The sequence below is a fragment of the Scomber japonicus genome, chromosome 22 (genome assembly GCF_027409825.1).
Source record: "Scomber japonicus isolate fScoJap1 chromosome 22, fScoJap1.pri, whole genome shotgun sequence".
Lineage (NCBI taxonomy): Eukaryota > Metazoa > Chordata > Actinopteri > Scombriformes > Scombridae > Scomber > Scomber japonicus.
The window spans coordinates 12,873,194-12,894,226 of NC_070599.1; the positions used below are offsets into that span (position 1 = coordinate 12,873,194).

The window sequence follows — 21,033 nt, forward strand, 5'->3', positions numbered from 1 at the left end:
AGGATTTATGTTTGGATTATGTGAGGTCGTTTCCTCTTTTCTTAATTAAGAGAAGGCGTATTTGTCATGCAATAAAAGAGACTGTATTCAATGCGTTGATCAGAATCTGATTCCACTTGTGACTTCAAAATGTATTGCAGCATTTCAGCATCTCCCTCTGTGCTTGTGACTTAGACCAAATTGATTTTCCTAATCGATAGCATAGGATTGGATTTAGGTGTGTGGGAGTGGGGGGTGGGATCTGGCAGGGCTGACTGCCTCAGCCAGCGGGCTCCAATAGAGCAGTCCCTTGTTCGTTCCCGTCTTTATGAGCCTCTGCTCACGGGAACGGTGCATTTTAAATCTAGGCTCTGTACACCTGCTCTCCCGCTTCATCTCAGGCTGGTATAATGACAGCAGAAAACTGTGTATCCACCAGCAAATATAAACTTCCCTGCCAGCCCTTTGTCACCTCTGGAATGGAGAAGACTGAATTGATGCATCGCCCCAGTGGAGCAAAACCGTTTAAATGACAACACATTTTTGTCTCACCTTGAACTTAATTGACTGCCTGAAAGCTGGCGTTTGAAAAGTGCTGACAGAATGACTTCTCTTCGTTGTTTGGAAACAGTAGCTATTGACAGAGCCTGTTCTGTGTTGTTTTCAGACTGCTGTCATAGCTGCATGCATGGGTATACCACATTCATAAGGGTGCTTGGTATCTTATAAGGCTGTGCAGTATGGATGGTTCATGTTACACATATTTCTTTCTCCTTATGGGTTTAATGTCCATATGCATTAGTATGTATCACATTTCTTCAGGCAGGAGAGATGGCAAATGTGCGCCTTCAAGGGTGAATTAAGATACATGGATCATTATTTAGTCACATTTCCTGGAGTTTGGCTTCAGAAATAGAAATATCTAATCTTACCACCATTTCAGCCCTTTACTTAGAAGAAGGAGCCGTTAACAAGGCAGCAGGTTGATGACCCAGGGGTCCACCAGTGTCTCTGTTAGTCTTGACAGCTTGAGGACTGGGTAGCAGTTACGCTGTCACTAGAAAAGACCAGCCAGCCCCCCCTTCCACCCCTCATCTGCCTGTGCATTGGTCTTGCCTGTGATGCTGAGCCGCGGCGGCGCAGTGGTGGCAACTATGGGATTTCTTAGAGGGGAGCCACAAGACTGTAATCAGTCATTATGTCAGAAGCGAGCCCCATGAGCCCCGCTCCAGCTCATTCAGCCAAATAATAAGCAGCAGATAACGGTGCTGGTGTGCAGGCAGGAACAGAGCCCCCGCGGGCGAGGAGGTAGAAAACGGGGGGCCTTTTCCTCTCGTCTGCCTACGCAGGGACATCACCTTGGTTCAAGGGCTGGATGGTGCTTTTCATTCAGCGGACTGAAAGTTTCGGCTGTTGTTCAGAGCCCACCCTCCAGTTAATGGCAAGTACACCTTGAGGTGCTGATGTGTGGGATCGGTTGAAGTTTCCTCAGAGAATACAAGGCTCACTCGCCACTGTTTAGGAAGAACCATACTGAACTATAGATATAAATCAGGTAGCACTGCAGGGGCAATTGACTGCTAGATATTATGTTTTATGTTTATATTCATCTCTATTTTTGGGTGTCTATTAAACCATGTCTACTTCCTGAAAAAAAAAAGTTAATTGTTTGTTCATAAATTAGTGTATTTTTTAATCAATACAGAATCAGAAACAGAAACAGGTTTATTGCCAAGTAGATTTGCACATATAATAAATTTATGTTGATGTTGTGGTGCATAACGATCGAAATATAGATAGAAGATAAAATGAAACGCAAGTACATACATACTCAACTAACATAAAAGACTGGTGATATGAATATACATGTATAATTAGGAATAAAATATAGTAAAAATGAAAGTGAAAAGTGAAAAGGGCTGTTTATATACATGGTATTGACTGGGAATGTGCAGAATTACACAGTTTGAAACAGTATAAACAGTACAGGTAATGTGCAGATGTGAAATTACAAATACTTGCGTTAATGTAACACGCCTTAATGTCAAACCTTGAAAAGCAGTCTCCATCTTAATAAAGGTTGGTGGGCTGAGTAAACACCAGAGATGATGATGGAAAATATCCAGGACTTTGTCCTTCTATCCCTTACAAATTATGATATATGCTGTATTTTATAACTATATTAGATTGTTGTGAATAAATCAAACCAAACCAAAAAAAAAAAATCCTTCAGCAAATGGATCTGAATGAGCTTGTTTCAGCATTTGGAAAGATATTGTTCCAACGTTTAATCATTCAAATGCCATCACAGGACTGCTGACTATGTGATATTGAATAAACCCCCCCCCCCCCACCCCTCAACCCCACCCATAAGCCCCATTCTTTCCCCTCTACCTTCATAGAGTTTTGTCATTCCATAACAAGGGTCACAGTCTCCCATTGTCTCACTATAGCATTCCCCGGCATGATAGTATTGACTGGTTCTGCTGGGTGAGCAGTGGCATAGAACATCCATACATCATTGGGAAGACAGATTGACAGACAGTGGGAGTTGAGTTGTCAGATTGTCCTCTCCAGGCACTGACATCCACTCCCTTCCTGTTCTCCACAGCGATACTCTATCTTCTGAGAGAGCCTGCATTGATAGTGGCTGCCCCCCACCTCCTCCTCCTCCTCCTCCTCCTCCTCCTCTTCCTCACCTCAATAGCACACTTGACATTCCTATCTCATGATATACATATTCTTACAGTGAATGGTGCAGGAATAGCTTTTATTCCAATTAATGTTTTCAGGGTTCTGAAGCAGCTCACAGTCACAGAGATTAAAATGTTATTTGTTCATCGACTGCCACATTATAATTGATTCACTACTGTATGCATGCAAAGATTGATAGCTAGATTAATCTCATCAAAATGTTAAGCTTTTATAATCTTCTCATGGACCCCTTTTACCCTCTCATACATAATAAATGTTGTTAAAAGTCAGGCTGACATCGAGCAAATAGCTTAACACAATGCCATACTAGTTCCACATTGGAAAATATGAAAGTGCAGCATGCCACTAGACAATGAGCTCACTCAGGTCAGTGTAGGTCAACCCTTTATGGAATTTCTGCCCATAATGATTAATAAGGTAGGTGTAGTTATTGCCTTGGAAGTTATCAGTGGAATGCCAGCGTTATCTGTAATCCAATTTCATTACTAACGTGCCTGTGGTTTCTCTTTCTCTTTACATTGTTGTTTCTTCTGTTAATTCCATGTGATATACAGTCTCTACCAATGAACAGCCCATTATTGATCAGTATAGACAACAAGGATTGCTTTGTTCCACCATTTCTTATCTGTTCAGTCTTCCCCAAAGCAAAACTGTCTTGTGGTAAACACACCCATACGCTTTCAGTGTCTGCAGACCAAAGGTCCATTTAGCAGAGGTTCTGTTGTCACTCACCAACGCTGTGAAAGGTTAGGCTCCTGTAATCTTGTTTATGTTTTTGGTCAGTTTTAAGCCTCCCTAAGCCAGCTTTGTGTCAAACACAGCTGGAGAGCCCTTTACAGTTGCAGCAGAGCGGAAATACAGTAATTGGTCCAGCAGCTTGGATGCAGCCGTGACATACAGGTAATTTGCTAATTTCTGTCTCTCAGCCAATGCTTTTTGGTGCAGGAAACAGAGTGTTAAAATTATTTATACTCTTCATGTTGTTTTGGTAGAAATAGTATTGAATGGATATTTATTTTAGAAAAGCTGCTTTGGTGTTGTAGATAGCTACAGCCACAATTTCCAAGTTTGATTGCATCTATAAGAGGAAAAAAACAACAAATTGCCACATATTCATAATTAAACCCCTGAATATTTTAATTAAGTGTCTCCACTGCTTTTCCCTTTGTTGGATTGGTTGCTGTCTTCTGTGAAATATCTATGACTGCAGAAAAAAGAAGTGTATATTTTCATCTAGTGAGTTGCCACAGTGTAGTTGCCAATAACCCGACTTTCCATACTGTCAAGCACGAGTCCTGCATACCAGATGTCATAACAGTCCCAAGAGAAGCCCTTTTCCCTGAATTTAGCGCAGTTGACTTTGAGCAGGCTACCTCCAGCTGACGGGGAAAATTTGGATTGGAAAGATGGTTGAAGCCACTTTTAATTATACTGGCAGTAAAGGATGAAATTGAGCAGGAATGAAGTGCTTTTTGTGTATCGATTTTTTTCTCTGCATCTGTAGATGCACTGGAGGGAGGGAGAGACAATTGTAACCTTCTCTATTGCTGCAGTCAAACAAGGAGTGGGGGCTCCATGCATGGTCTTTTTTCTGCTTTTCTTTTTAATACAATGAGAGCATGTGAGTCAAACCATCCCTCACATCCAATTAAGAAATGCCATTGAATTGAATGGGAACCCAGGCAGTTCTGGATAGAGGCCACACAAGCACTTTACCTTGATAGAGTTTTGATGGTTTTTGTGTCCTGTTTTGACATCTGACAAACTTTGGCCGACCTTTGGTGTGGATTTTTGTAACTTGCATGACAAGGTGTGGCAAGGTTTGTGGATAGATGCTTTGATCTCTTTCTACAGGTTTCCCCAAAGGATTTATACCCATTCCAGGTGCCGTTTCCAGTGATCTTAAGCCTTTATTTTGGCTGAATGTCACCTCACCTGGGTAATGGGAGAGTGACTGCCACCTTGATTGCCCTCAGGTCCCTGCAGGATTCCTGGCTTACTCTGCTATTGCAGATGACTCTGGACTAAAAAAAGATCAGTTACTTTGGAAACAGATGCTAGGCTGGCTTTTGTTTGCTTGTTTTCAGATGACGCTTCCTCCTGTTTTCTTGAGAACTTCCCCTGACCGCGAGCCTTACACAGTCACACCAGCAGATGCGACAATTCGTCATGCATAAGAAACCCCACTCTGACAGCCATCTGTCTCCTTGTGTCTGTTACCATGCACAGGCAGTTTGTTTTTGCAGAGCCATATACAATTTTAATGGCATGCAAAATATGCTGAACCAATCTCATATCCCCTGAACCTCATTCTGAAATCTCATTCCTGACCTATATATGACCTAAGTAACAGAGACCAGAAAATATGCTGACTGTCATATATAGTTTCTATGACTTGTGGGAAGGTTTGCCATTTGGTGTCCTGCTATACTGTTACCTTCAATATATTGCTGGAATGAATTATTATGCCCAGTTAAAATGAAATTTGACTCCCCCCCAAACCTGATTCCTAAAAGACCTAACAAAAACAACATGCCAAACCATAACAGGTCAAAAGCAGGGGGGTCAAAGGGATCACTTTAACAGTTCTGGGAAGTGATGCCAAATTCAGGAGCCAAGAAAGTCACCAAGTCAACTGACTATAAGACTCAAAATAAAAAGACTACATGTTAGAGGCTCAGTGAGAGTGTATGCAGTGGCACTTTGAGTTACAGTATAATCTAATGACATAATTCAAACAGCCTTACAGTGACGGCGCTAATGTGCTGGTATTCAGCAGGTATAATGTTTACCTTGTTTAGTCTCTTGACTTGTTAAAACCCTTACATTTGCTGATTAGCACAAAACACAAATTGCAATTGATTCTGATGGGATGGTCATATTTTTTGCAGGAATTGGGCCATAAGCCAAAATATTTTCACCAAAAATGCTGGTAGAAGTTAAGATTTGCCTAGTTTATCTTCATGGATACATGAATGTCTAGATCAATGTCAATCCAATGGAACAGAGATTCCACCCAAAATGTTGAAATCAGAGTCTCATGGTGCTACAAGAAAAGTCAGAGGATCAGCAAAGTAATTACATTGTGCGGTAACCATTAGGTACAAAAGTTTGTGCCAATCCATGTATTAGATGTAGAGGAAAAGACAAATCCTTCCAATACTTACTAAAACATTATAGAACAATGTGTAAATTAGAGAGTTGAGGCAATGACTCTGCTCCTTCTGTACCAAATTAGAAGCTCCCAGCAGCAGAGTAGTGGGAATATATGCTAGTTGCTTCAAAGACCTGGGTTTACATTAGTATGCAGCTCCCTTTTCAGCTCCCATTGAGCACTGGTAATGACAGCACGCCGATGCTCACCATCATGATTGTCTCTGGTTTCTTCTCCCACCCCCAGCCAACCTTTTTTTTTTCTTGCACGGCAGTCGCATCCCTTTTCAGATGACTAAATTTGACATTTCTGTTGACAGTCTGATGTTGGGAGGTGGGATTCTGGAGGCATTATGGGTGCTTTAAGTGTGTAGTATAAAGGTTATCCATACCTTTTTCTGTAATGCCAGCAAAAGCACATACTGTCGAATAGCCACGCTTTTCATTTCTTTCCTCTTTCAATGCAACCCTTGTAGCTCAAACATTCATTGCCAACAAGCCCAACCTTTTCCCCCCACATTGCCGCAATGCATAAGGAAAGCTAGCCACTGTCTCCATTCAGTTCAGTCACATTTGCTCAATGCAGGTGACCTGATGAGATCATGGTCCTTTTCTCTTGCTGTGCCCATGAAGAATTGGAACATGTCTCCACAGCCCATATTGTTACTTTAAAGCAGTTGATCGCCGCATGCTATCGCATCAGCCACTAGCATAGAATAATGCAGTGCAGGCTTTCAGTGATAGAAAGATGCCTATCATTCTTTGCTGTGCTTTTACTCTCCTCAGGGCTATGTGTTTAATATGACTCTACAAATGTGATTTAGTGCCTTGGGACTTAGAGGTTGCAGCTGGAGAGACCTTTGGTGTGTAGTATATGGCAACAGCTATGTAGGTTAAGGTTATCTTGCTCATGCTGGATATGTTGTGGAACTGGATACAACGGGGGTATTCTTACAGGAAAGGTGGTTCTTCATTTTCCATCAAGTACTGCACTCTGCTAACAAAAATTCCGAATTTTCCTGATTATTTCACAACTTTTAGCTGCCTCATTAATAATTTGGTGGTTGTTCGTTTTCAGCTGATTTGTTCCCGCTACAGCTCTCTTGAAAGCATTCTCTCGCAAACCATCAAATTCATACGACATGTTTTCCTTCATCTCTCATCCCACCCTGTCTATATTCATCCTCCATTCAATTACTTTTTTGGTTTCAGCAGAGACTCGTTCCATACTATATTGCTCTCCGATGCGTGTTGCTACCCCACAGATTTATGTCTGAGCTGAAGGATGGCTGTCCAATTTTCTGCATGGATAGCAGTGCTAGAGGCATTGTGTGTGTTTTTAAAAGCTCTTGTCAGACATGCGTTAAGGACGTATGGACCACACAGCCATGTAATTCTTCCACACACTGGCCATTTCTGTCACATCCTGCCATTAGCTTGTGTATCGCCATGATTTGTCATGTGAGTTCTTTCCTTGTGTGTATAGTATGTGTCTGTGTGTGCATTGGTATGCACTGAGCTGTATTTCAACCCATAATTCAGTGACCGTGCACATGCATGTCTTAATACTTAAATGACTCAAATTGCCAGAAAAAAAATCCCCCAACTGCTTATTCATTTTAGAGATAATAAAACATTCTAGCACCTGAACGGTCACTTATTCCTGTAAATGGGGATTTAATGCCATAAGGGAAATTTGTCAAACCAGTTTCATTTGTTAGTGGCATTTGGTGGCATTTGGCTGATAGTGGAAATTGGTTTGCAGTGACAGTTAAGAAAAAGGCCAATGTCGTTTTTTCTCCTTGATTTCAATGGCTTGTTTTCCAGGGACAGATTTGGCACACACCATGGAAAATGTAATAAAAACAGACTGTTCTATATAATTGACTGCAGTATATAAGCCCCAAAATTATTTACTCTATCAAGTCGTCCAAGTGGCTCTACTCTTGGCCTAGATAATGTCACTGCTATTCTTAACTATTCACCTTTTTATAGCTATAATTCCACATTGAACTCACTCTTTAGCCTTAGATTCCTCGTTACAATGGAATCTGTCTGCTGTGGAAACTGCAGCAATCCTAAATCCATCACAAACTGGTAGACAGCTACCCAGCTTGAGGTCACACAGCCCATTACTGTGTTGATGCAGCTATAGTTATGTCTTTCTTTGTAGGCACAGTGAAAGGTTGATGTGCCCCTAGATGACCGCCCCCCTCCACCCCTCCTCACAGGGGTCCTGCGATATCTCGGTTGTCTCCTTCCAGGCCTGAATGGGCACATTGTGCTGCTGCCCAATACTCCTCTGCAGACCACTACGTCCTCCACACACACCTGTCAAGCCATGTCCTTGGCGCCTTGGGTGCTGAGACACTCCAGAGCCCCCAAGCTGCACACATGGTTATTGGACCCATGCATACAAACACACATAAACACACACACTTTAAAGCGTTGTATAGGAACAAATAAATACATGGTTAGGCGAATGTCTGTAAAGACATTCATGTATACACAGAGACATACACAATTGAATTCCACATAAACACAGAGCCTGCATACATGCTCATTTAAACACACATACACACACACACACACATGCATGCACACACTCAAAGACTAGAGTTTATTGGAAACACACCTCATGCCCCTTGCCTACGCCAAGGTTATATTCAGTGTGCAGGTCGGCCTCAGAATTCAGAAAGGGTCAAGTTCCATATTTGTCAGGGTGGGGAGGTTAAGGTTTGTCAGGGTGCATGTGGAAACAGGGTTCAGAAGTAAACTACCTGTAACTCGATCCACATCTTCAATCAGTTGCAGATTTTCTGTTTTTTGAGAGGGAAACTTTTGGGGGCATAGTAAATGCCCCTTCCCCATATGTAACAAATATCGTAGGTGGATTAAATTAGAATTAAAATGATTAGTTGATAATTGAAAATAAATCAGCTTTTAATGTCAATTAATTATGTTAGCGCTTACTCTTTTAATTTATTTGAATTGAATTGAAACCATTTTGATCATGCAATAATTGTCAATTATCAAAGAAAGACAGGTAAGGCTGTGGTTTCTCTTATGTGAGTTTCTCTCAGTTTTATATCAGAATAAACCAAAGCCTTATGTGATTTTCAACCCTTTTTTTGACAAATTCAGCAGTTGGAAGACGACACCTTGGGCTCTGAGAACTTGCAATGGGCATTTTTCCGTACTTTCTTCAAGCTTGATCTGAAAAGTCATTAGTTCCAGTCCTTGTTGACATTAAAATCATATCGATAATTACACATTTGGAGAGCACGACATAACTCATGACCCACTGAAGGTAATCCTCCTATCTGATGTCTTGCAGCACTCATCTTAAGTACATCCTCTCTGCTCCTCCCGCACATCTCTCAATGGCCTTGGCTGGTAACCCTCAGAACAAATGTGCCTTTCCTTGTGGCTTTATCATCAAGAGAAAGCGTTAAAGGGCTCATTGTACTTGCACACAACATGCACCTTCTTGAAGGACCTATGGTGTCAAGTCCCACTAGTGTCACCCATACAATTTTCCTCTCTATTGACTTTTATGTTCTGCTGCAAGGTTGATCATCGTGGTGGGAATATGTATGTATTCTAAATAAAGACAAGGCTGATTATCATAATGATATTCCCTTGCTAAGGTAAACAGCTCCCTACCCCAGATGATGGGGAAAAATGCTGTGTGAACGTGTGGCATTTTGACAGCTTATTTTTGACGATACATTTCATGCATTTAGTATTGGGCGCCAAATATATATAAAAAAAAAAAATCATCTCTGAGCTGGGATTGCTGTTGAGATTGTGTGATAATAGAAATCTCGTTTTGGTTTAAGATGCAATCTATGGCCTGAGGTCTACAAAAACATATTTACATAAATATTCATCATAACACATGAGCTTGCATACACCCACATGTACAAATAAAATAAATAATTTAAAATTCTTATTTAAAACAGTGAAGCTGAACGCTCTCTACTTTAGCTGAATATATTATTTTGGAGGTCGTGTGTGTTCACCACCTCTATATTTTGTGTATTTCCACACATAAAACAACACACAATTATATGTACAAATACATGCATACATCATAACCTGCAGACTCATATCCCAAGGTTCAGCCCTTTTCAATTATGGCCAATTAGGAACCAGGCATAAACCTGCGGGGGACAGACTGTAGTGGTCTGTGTTGTAGTACCCTCATCACTTCTTCTCATTGCTATGCCAACACATAGTGTGAGAGAGAAATAGGAAGTCTGAGTGGGGAATTGTGGGGGGCGCGGGATGTAAAGATAAAGACTATGATAGTGGAGATGTCGGGAGAAGGGAGGGAAAGAATCCATTACACAAGACAAGTGGATACTAAGAAAGTGAAGAAGCACAGAATTAAAGTGAGACTAAGGAATGAGAAAGCAGACACATAACTATACATAATCTCTCCACAGTTGCCAGCGACCTCAGTCTGTTGTTATCAGCTTCCCTGTATTTAATGTGACCCTTGGGGGTAAGGATGCTGCCCATGCATTATAAATACTGCCCATTGACTTCAGTTGGTAAGCTTTTCCTTTGTTCCAAATGAGCAGTTCCTGACTGGCTATGGTTACTTAACTGATAATGACGGCACAATATAATTTGTTAAATTTACATTTCATGAACAAAGGGCTTGTTTGTATTTCACACTTTGATGTAGTGATGAATTACTCTCGTTTTCCTGCACCTTTATGAAGTGTTGGTACGATTTAAGCTTTAAAAAAATGGATGTAGACTGTTCCCTTCCAGGCTATAATAGTTACATTTGGTGAAAGTCATGGTCTGTTATACTAGAAGTGCAGTTTACCTGAGGGTGCAAACGAAATCTTTATGAAGCCTGGTATTTTCTGTCTCTGGGAGTAGCTCATTTGAAACTCTGTATAAGGTATGAAATAGCTGACTGTAAGTAGTCGAATAAGTACCAACAGTGTATATTGCATACTTCACTGAAGAGTATGTGGGTTACTCAGGGTTGGCTCCACTTGTAAAAGATGCCACCATTTCAATACATCATGTATTCATTAGCCATATCTTCTTTGCCTTTGGCCTCAGCATGCACAGGCCGGCTTGTCAGTTACAGTGTCACAACCACAGGGTCATTTAATTTAGAGCCCTGCTCCGCCGATTAGGGCTTTTGTTGTGAGCAGCCGTGACTACTGTAACATGGGTGTTTGGGTCAGCGATGGGCACAATAGCTTAGTTACTCTCGCTGACTTCCTCACTATTGCCTCTCCCTCTCTTTCTCAGCACATTTTCCACTTGGCTGATAAAATAAGCCACTCTTTGATGAGCTTTCGGCAGGCCACGGTGCTATGCCTCAGTAAATGCTTTTATAGAGACACACCACAGGCTGTCGACTTAGATCAGTCATACAGTGACCGCATGCATCCACTGCTTTTTCATATGTGTTTTTGTTTTCATTGCAGTAGTTTTTTTTATGACGTAGGCTACAATGATAAGCTGGTGCCGCAGCTGCAAATGTATTTCAAGACTGCCCAACAATGACAATATGCAACTTTTGCCTTGAGGCAGGATGAGTATTATTTGTCCTGCCCTGCTTCCCTTCAGTTGGTCAAATTCATGCCCCAGTGCTTTTCATCTTGATTAGTTGTCTACCTTGAAGCCTGGGGCTGAGGTAACTGCACAGCAACACAGGCTGTGGAGAAGCAAACAGTGAAATATCCTAAAAATATGTTAATTGGGTTTCTCATTTTTCTGTTCATTTCTATTTTGTTTGGTACTATTTTCCACTCTTTTATTAAAGCAGAGAAAACCCTGAACTAGTAATTATTTCATATGCTTTAGATAAGGTCCGTAATTGCTTGTTCAAATTAAACGCATTGTACTTACATTCAAGTATTTTATACATTTATATGAAACAAAGTCGACAATGACCAGGTCTAATATAAGTACTGACTTTGTAAACTAATTGAGACATACAGTAGAAGTCAACAAATTTGTCTGTATACTTTCAAGGCATTGCTAGTTTGCCGCTAATACACCTCAGATTGTTGTAAATTTATACAAGCACCATGCTCTTCTCTCAAAAGCAGGATTACACCCTACATCATTGTCGGGTGTGGTCTGTTGTTGCCCTTGTGACCACACTGACCAACGATATTCAGCACACTGCGCTGTAATGAATCACTTCTGGGGGTGTGAAATCAAATTTGGGTGGAAGTTCGTGGCTGTGAATGCAGGATTCTCTGTCAGTGCTTCATCACTTTGTAATTTAGAAAACACTCCTTTCACCACGGGGACTAAAAACTCAGTAGATAATATGACGAAAATAAAGGCCAAATAATTTCTTCCAAGGACTTTTTCTTCACATTAATGCTATCAGGTTGCCAAATGCCTCCTCTTGGGTTTTTCGGTCATGGGGAATATGTCACTTTGTGATCCTGGTTGGCATACTTGACAGTCAAGAAAGCTTTTGCATTACCTCTTGTTCTCTGTCACACTTACTGGTTGCAGCCAGCAGCTAATGCCATATTTTTTCTGCATCCTTTTAAATGGCGTTAATAAATTGATAAATCAACACAATATTAATTAGCAACTGTTTTGATATCACAACAAGTTTTTACAAGAAAAAGTCCCATCCTTTCCATTGACTGTTAGCTTAACTACTTTATTACCAGTCTAGCATCATGCCAAGTGCAGAACAAAGACCCTTTTTACAAGACAGTAGCTTAAAAATGAGTCAGCTGGAAACATTAATATGTCAACAGAAGAGGGTGTTTTCAACCATATCATGGAGCTTAGCTTAATTAGCAAGCTAGCTACAGTACAGCTAGTAAAATCTATTAGCTGTAGTCGTGATTGCAGGCGGCAAAATTGACGGTTGCATGCTAGAAATAAGCTTGTTTCATGTTTTATTTTTAAAAATTAGAAAAAGAATTTCACTTTTCACTGGCACTTCTATCGTTTGCCAGAGGTAGCAAGAGTTAGCAAGAGTGCTACAGGAATACTACATTACAAGGATTGTTTGCAATTCTTTGGGGCTTTGTTACCCTTAAGGAATTTTTCATTATTTTAAATAGCAGATTCATTTATTGAGAAAATTGTTAGCTGCAGTCTTAAACCAAAAGCTGGTTTCTGACATTGGAGACTACCAGATTTCTCTTTATCAAAGGATAACACTGAAACCGTAAGCTATGTTGCACTCCAGTGTAAACTCAACCCATCCCTTTGTAACTCTATAGTTTCATTAATGAACAACCTTGCATTAATAAGCATTTATCTCACTCATTGTTGGGTCATCCATGTCTAGTATTTCAATCAAATTGCATATCTTTGCAATGAACATGCTAGTAGGAATGGTACACAATTGCTTTGAGTGCCTGGAACTGCCTGGTGTACATTTTCTGTGGTCCAAAACCCTTTGAAGATGTTTTGGAGGCTCCATCTCTACTGCCAATGCTTCAACACTGATGATTATAAGAGAGCAGGTTTGAATTTGGCTGTGATAGTGAGAAAGATCAGAGAGTTGAGCAGTGCTGGATACAGGGATAAATATGTGTATAAAGGCAGCACCACATTTGTAAAATTGCTTTAATGATCATGAATTAGATCTGAGCAAAAAAAGGGGTCTGGTGTAAGCCGATGATAAAAGCCTGGCCATTTAAATTTCCAGAATGTGATTTTTATTTTCCGTCGTCTCGTGAACTTGGCCTCTCCTTTTGTGCAACAGTTTGTGGTTTAGGATTGTTGCAATATGGTGTGATTGTTTTCCTTTCCAAACATTTCCAGGCCAGCTAAATGACTGGCAGATGCTCTGTTGACCAAACTAGCTCAGCGGTTCAGCTGAATTCGACCTATGGCATCTGCTTTCTCCGCCAAAGTCTCAATTTTGATCAAACATAATGAACGGCAGATTTGATGAAGCACGGAAACCTAGCACTTGTTCAGAAGCCAAGCTCTGTCGTCCATTGTGCCCAGATGATATTTGGAAGTTTGGCAATATAATGAGTTTTTCTTTCCTTTTGTAGTATCTCTGCACAGTTTGAAAAAAAATTGACCCATTCATCAAGGACACAGGAACAACCTGATGATCACTACAAAAAAAGAACATGTTTTTCCACTCAATTTAGTTAATAGAAGTTAATAATTGGTTCATGTGTGACAACATAAATAGTTTGTAGTTAAAAAAAAAAAAAAAAAATCAGTCTAATGCAGCACGTAGTTAACACAGTCCTCCTGATTAAACCTTTTTAATTGTGGCTTATTATTCCAGACCCTAACCTGCTGTAGACAGAAATTACAAAAGCATTGGTGCTCATCACTTTTATGATTGCAGGTGAGATTTAATTAGTTTGCATTCACAGGGAGATTAAGGTGACATGTTTTTGTGACCCTTTAAAGATGAGCAAGAAACTGCTTTTCAATCTCACTGAATGCAATTTGAATTTTCCACTGTCAGACTCACTAATTCAGCCATAATTAAACATAACTACTTTACTTGTACACACTGATTTAAACCCAGCAAAGGTTTATATTGAATACGTTGAGTGAAAAGTGTCATGACAGGAGTGATGAGAAGGCTAAAAGAGAGAAAGTGGCACATGCAAATGATGGATTGATGCAAAGGCGAAGAGGCAGAGCAGGAGAGCAAAAACCGTGCAGAGGGGGGGAAACGAGACGGCGCAAAAGGTGACTGGGGGAGGCAGTCATCAAAATGCTAATGTTGTATGGGATATTTACTGCAGAGTGTTAATGCAGTTTAAAACAGGCTCTTTGTCCTGCAGCCCATCACCAAGCCCCTGTTGGGTCCTAATAAATCAACCATTAAAAGCTGATGTGACCTGAATAGCTCTTCATACATCGGCAATCAGGCTCTATCACCAGTGTGGGAACCAGACAACAGCTGAAAAATTTATGAAGATGCCACTTAATGATGGTCGAGCAAGTAGAGACCAAAATGTAGAATTCGTATGTGATGCGGCAGTGGCAAACTGACACATCTGGCATTACAACATGAGTATTTTTAGTATTTTTTTTGTTTTTTTTTCTACATAAATCTATGTCCTACATATGCACAGGCGGCCCCTCAATGGTGACTCACTCATGTTGGCAGACATTAAAAAGTTCCTCCTACTGAACTGTTTAATTATGTCCCCTGTCACCCATTTTGAAAGAATAAGTGTTGCGATGTTTTACAAATGCAAGACTGTGCTACTCTGTGTCCTAACCTGCTTTCTCTCTCTGTTTTCTTCCAGAACGGAACATGGTTTTATTATCTGGAATGTGATATACGGGATTTGTGAGGAGAACGCTCAAGAAACCCACACCTTTACACCAAGGTACTGAAAAATTTTATCACCATTTTTTGACAGCATCAGATTTGACGTCTGAGGTGAAAGTGTCATGAATACACAATAGACCCTAGATTAATTGCATAAGCAGTTTTCCCAAGCACACCGCAGTAATGAAGAGCATTCATTTTGGCCAATTGGGCTCCTTCTTTGTGTGCAGTAGGATGTTTATGAAAATGATTCATGATAGGTACTCATCATCTTCATATGCAAATCTGCGGGACATCACTAGTAAGCCTTTAATTTCTGCCGTCGGCGACGAGGAGGGCTTTTTGGTTGCCGACCATACGTATCCACCAAGTGTGTTTGGATTTCATTCCCTGATGCAAATGATGTTTTCGGTGTAATCATGCAAAAGCGCAGCTGGCTTCCATTTCTCTACGCCTCAAGTCCCTTGCTCCCTGCACCCCCCCCCCCCCCCTCCCACCCTCCCCACCACCAACAAAACCTTCACGCACCGAGCTCTTTCTCCTCTCGCTGTCTGTTTGTCATTGTTGTCTTCCGCAGCCCTGTGTTTGCACTCTGCTTCTTGTACTTATCTCCTTTTCCTTTCCTCCCTCACTTGTCATGCCTGCTAAAGCCCTCCCCTTCTCATCCCACCAACACACACACACACACACACACACACACACACACACACACACACGCAAACACACATGTACACACACACCTCCCTCTACCAACCCTCTCCATCCTGAATGGAACCACTAGCCTCTCTGTGCCTCCTGTGGCGAGCCTGGATTGAATTCAATTAGGGAGATTGTTTGCCCTCTAGAGTTTACTGATGGGCTCTGTGGATGATAGGTTTGCCTGCTGACGCCCCCTCTACCCCCCACACCACCCCTCCTCACTTAGGCTGCATGCACATCGAACAGCACTACGACACAGGGGCGTGGGGCGTGTTGTTTGAGGTACCAGTAAGACAATGAAATACGATCCCAAGAAGTCAAGTTGGAGTTAATGCATTTAAGGATTTATCAGAAGCCAAAACGCAGCACAGACAGGATTTTACAACTCTGGAAAGTTTTTCATGATGGCAACTCTTTCATATTTCATGATCACGAGTTAAACAGCTGAATATGGCATTCATGATACAAAGCAATCCATTAGGAATGTGCGCTTGCATGTATGTGATCGGCCACTGCATTAATTTCTTTCCCGATGGTCGCTGTATTTTTTAGCTGACCCCTACGCAGTCCCTCACTCCTGCAGGGTAAACACACTGCCCCTATTGGAAATTAATTGGAAGACTACCTTTTTCATTATACATACAGCTACACACACATACACAAACATACCCTGCTAGGCTGCTACATCCATCCACCTCATTTCCCCTCCATCCGACTCAGTGCAGCCACCCATCCTTTCCTCTCTTTCCGAACTACTTCCTTCCTTGCGGCAGTGCATATTGGGCTTTTTTTATGTATACATTGTTTACATTGCTTTTTCATCCCGTGCTGATGTTTTTATGCATTTTTTTTTTTTTTACAACATTGTATTCAACAAGAGCAAGGCATAAAAAACTGGCACTATGGGTGAATGTGTCATATCACCTTTTTGATAAGACCACAAGGGATCATATACTTCATGGGATTGTTTCATGAGAACTGATGGGATGGGAGATTTCAAAGGAGAATAATTGGGAATTACATTTGAGCTCAATCCCAGCAACAACAGACACATTGGAGGATAATCCCATATTTAGTGATACCCAGTGAGTGTGAATTAATTTGCTGTTCGCTTGCATATCCAGGACAGTAAATGTTGCTGACATAGGAGTAATAGTCACATTAGTTGCAAGGTGAAAATAGAATTGTGCTGTCATTTGAATAACATTGAGAGCAGCAGGCGGTCGCTGTGAGTTTTTATTAAAATATGAAACGTAAATCTGGTCCAGACATAATGGCCTCGGTCTCTTTCCTGTGTGGAAACACATTTCAGTGACTTGTCCTGCAACCCGCTGCTTCCCTCCAGATATCACGCTGTGTGACTGTGTACTGGTGCTTCTCAGAAATCAGATATTGTATTAGTGCTGAAAGATGTCAAATAAATTAAAAGCTGGGGATCGGTTTGATGATAAATATCCTAATGCAACCCAACATGAAATTATGACCTTCATTTGATGCACCTTTTTTTTGCCTAATTTGTGGTCACCTTGGATTAGGTCTGATCTACTTCAGGGATATCTTTTTAGGGACATAAAAATCATGCTTGCTGCCAAAAATAATATTTTGCATTGAATATACAGATAACAGAAGCAGATGTGCTACAGGATTACTGCCATGGCTGTGTGAAGGATTTTACTGAACCACAATCTGTTATTTTAAATAGTTATTTATTTACAGTGTCATGCACATACAAATGGTCAGCCTACATGGACCAATACACAATTGTAGGGGTTTAAAAAAAAAAAAAAAAAAATCTTCTGTACTGTGCTCTACAAATAAAACCCAACACATAAAATGTCCCCTTCCTGAAACACAGCTCAACTTTTCTTTTATCATCATTGATCCATAAAATTACTGTGAAATTAAGGACATTTTATTAAATAGGGTAGCTCTTAAATTTATAATGCGCAATAAAACATAAAATGGACATAATGTCTTAATGATAATGCATGTGACAGTAACACATCTTTGACTTTTAGATCAATTCTGCTTCACACAAGGCCCCATGCTAGATTTATGTTTCTTATAATGTTTGTAATTTAGAAAGAAACCATCTTTCTTGTTCTTTCTTGTACATACAGTAAGGAACTGTTTGTGCTGGGCATCATGAATATTACACTATATTCTGTTTTGGAAAATAAAAAGAGAATCAATCATATAAAATAAGGATTTCACCTCACCAATGCAGGGATGTCCATGCAAAAAGTTCTAATTAGAAACATTTTTTAGTGAGGCGCCCATCAGGCATATTCCCCTGTCTGTTCCAAAGTCGAGTCATCCCACATTCATGTTTGACATTTGGTGGTTACCATCCCATTTCCCCACTAATGATCAACACTGAATTCCCAAACAACTGAATTCACAAATAACCCAAAACAATAGCTTTGTAATGTACGGGGTTTCCAAATGCCAGACACATAATCAGAAACAGGTGTAAGTGACCCCAGCGCCCCAACCTGCTGAATTAACTAAAACACAAGACTTGTTCTACTACAAAACCTCTTTTCAGCCTTGTTAGAGAGTATGAATCTCTGTACTCTCCTGCAATGCTTTGCATACCCAACATGGTTGCCCATAGCTTCCGCCATTCAAGTGTGTTTGACCATAATGGCCAGTGATGACATTAGCCCTGCCAAGTTTTGGTTCTGTTATCTTAAAGCGCTGCCATTTGTTTTCATAGTGTGATTCTGGCCGGACTTTTCGAAATGATGCAAAGCAGGGCATTTGAATGGAAAAGGAAAGAAATCCTTTGGGTCGATGTCAGCAGTGTTCTTGAATTTGAATCCTGTCCAGAGGTGGTTGACTTTGTTGTTGCGTCCTGTTACTTGGGCAACTGCTGTCGACTCCGAAGCAGTCTGGCTCAGGGACACCACGCGGAGCATCAGAACCCTCTAAATGACCAAATTATTTAAAAGGCACACATTGCTTGATGTACTGGTGGACAATGAAAAATGTGTTGAGCCTCTGTGCAAATTGCAAATTACTGTTGTCTTGACAACAGCAACTTGGGGGGAATATATTTGCTCAGACATGTTTGTGGTCATTTTGACCCAACAGGAGAGTTCATGTGAGAACATCAAACATGCAGCACGCAACCGTATAAAGATGTCATATAGGTTACAGATCCACACTCATATAAATTTACAATTTATGCTAAAATATGATGTGTTTATGTGCTGAATTTGCTGAATTATCTGAATCATGTTGGATTTAAGCTTAAAGAACTCACATACATGAATTTGTGTTTTAGAATCATTAAGGATCACTATTATTTAGACTAATTATGTATAGCTGCCTTTTTTTTAATACATTAATTAAAGCAATATTCACACAAGAAGTCACTGCCCTTAGACATTTGTTTGCAGTTGTTTGAGCTACTATTTTATTCTTGCCCTTTTATATGCATGTGTGTGTAATCAGCCACTTGTGTATGTCAGCTATATACAGCGCATACTTCTTAATGTCATGTCTGCTGAGACACTGCATGTCCACCCACTCCACCCCGTCACATATCATATTTATGCCTTCAGTGGTCCTCCCTTGCTCTCTTGAACTTCATTATCATGATTTTAAAAAAAAGAAAAAGCTCTGATTTCTGCATTTTAACTGCAGTAAATGATTTATCTAACTGAATAAAGAATACTCATATACCCCGCACTGACACATTCATTAGAAATCAATATGTTTAGCTGCTGTTATTTCAACAATGAAAATATGTTAACACTAGGTTTGGTTATAGAACAATTCACTTTTCCAAGCAGTGGTAGTTTTTCTCTCACACAAAAAATGTTGTGCATTGCCTGTCACCACACACCTCATCAGTCCCAGAGGGCATTGTAGGTGAGTGTTTCACTTGTCTTGATGGGTTGAGGTATGAGTCCCTTCGACCATGGTGCACCCCACAAGTCTGACAGAGAGAACAGTGAATTTGGATGAAGCTTTTTCGGTATGAGAAGGGGTTACTGGGATGTTAGCTCCAGTGTCTTGTCATGCGCCCGGTCGCTCTCCTGATACCTGCCCTGACAGTTTCACCGTCTTAATAAAACAACACCCTTGACAGTGAACTCACACAGCAGCTCCAGTGGTCTCTCTCCATCATCTTCTGCCAGCCCTTCCACTCCTTCGACTCCCACTGTGTCTCCCTGATGCTCCCCTCCTCGCCGCGACCATTTATGCTAATGTAAACGAACAGGACGATCTGTTGATGACGATTAGATTCAAGCGCTGCGTGTACCTCTGGGGCTATGCTGATATCATCTGACATGACAGAAGAATCCAAAGCAGCAATGGCCCTAATTTGAAAGGCACTGATCTTATTTGAGCTCCAAGGCATCAGGCTAGAGATATTGTAAGTGGACTGAAGTCAATATTTGCAGTCACATGCTGATGTAGTGGAAGCTGTTGGAATCTATCTAGTCCAGATAGATGCCCACTAACTCAGGAGAGTTTTTTTTTTTCCTTTTTGGTTTTTGAAACATTGAGTCTCCATTGAACTTGAGCTGCACCCTGTCCAAATCTTCAGCTCCAGCAAGGTGTGCGACTCTAATCAGCCCTGTTTGATGTGCGGCGGCAGCGGGCTTTACGGAGGAGCCAAGATCTCTTAGGACATTAAGGGGAGAGGAGAAGAAGGAGAGAAAGAGATTACTGCTGGTCTTTTTATAGAGGATCACTCCATCTTGTCCTTTTTAGCTCACTCATTAGTTCTCGCTTCCCCCCGGAGGGTGATTCTCTCTTTTCTGTCTCTCACCAAGACCAAGGCCACTTCCTTCCTTCACTTTGGCGAAGGAACCTGTCTGGCGAACACTTAACCAAATATGATTTCTAGCCCTTTTTGGTCATTATTAAGTCACAGTCAAAATGTTCTTGTGTGGTCAGAGCTACTTTGGCAGGTGTGGAAAAAAAAATCTGCCCAGGAGGGAGAAAGGGAGACAGATGAATAATGATTGCACACGCTTTACTTTGTTGGCAGCAAGAGGATGTGGAGGACCGTAACATGCCTTTTCTTCATTTTCTTCCCCCAATTTCCTCCATTTCCTCCCTCCTTTCGGCTAGTACCTGTGAAATCAGACATCCCTCTGTGTCCGTCAAAAAACAACCAACACTCTGCCAGCCTGCAACTAGCTGTCATGGGAGTTCACCGGCTGACAACCGACATACACACTGAGGTAATC

The 21,033-nt window shown here is 41.0% G+C and overlaps 1 long non-coding RNA gene across 1 annotated transcript in view; it reads left to right on the forward strand.

Annotated features, from left to right (window-relative positions):
* Positions 1 to 21,033, forward strand: part of LOC128384386 (uncharacterized) — a 56,253-nt gene that overhangs the window by 7,302 nt on the left and 27,918 nt on the right. Inside the window, exon 2 of the long non-coding RNA XR_008324129.1 lies at positions 15,099 to 15,182. This is a non-coding gene — a long non-coding RNA (uncharacterized LOC128384386). The remainder of the gene's footprint in view (positions 1 to 15,098; positions 15,183 to 21,033) is intronic.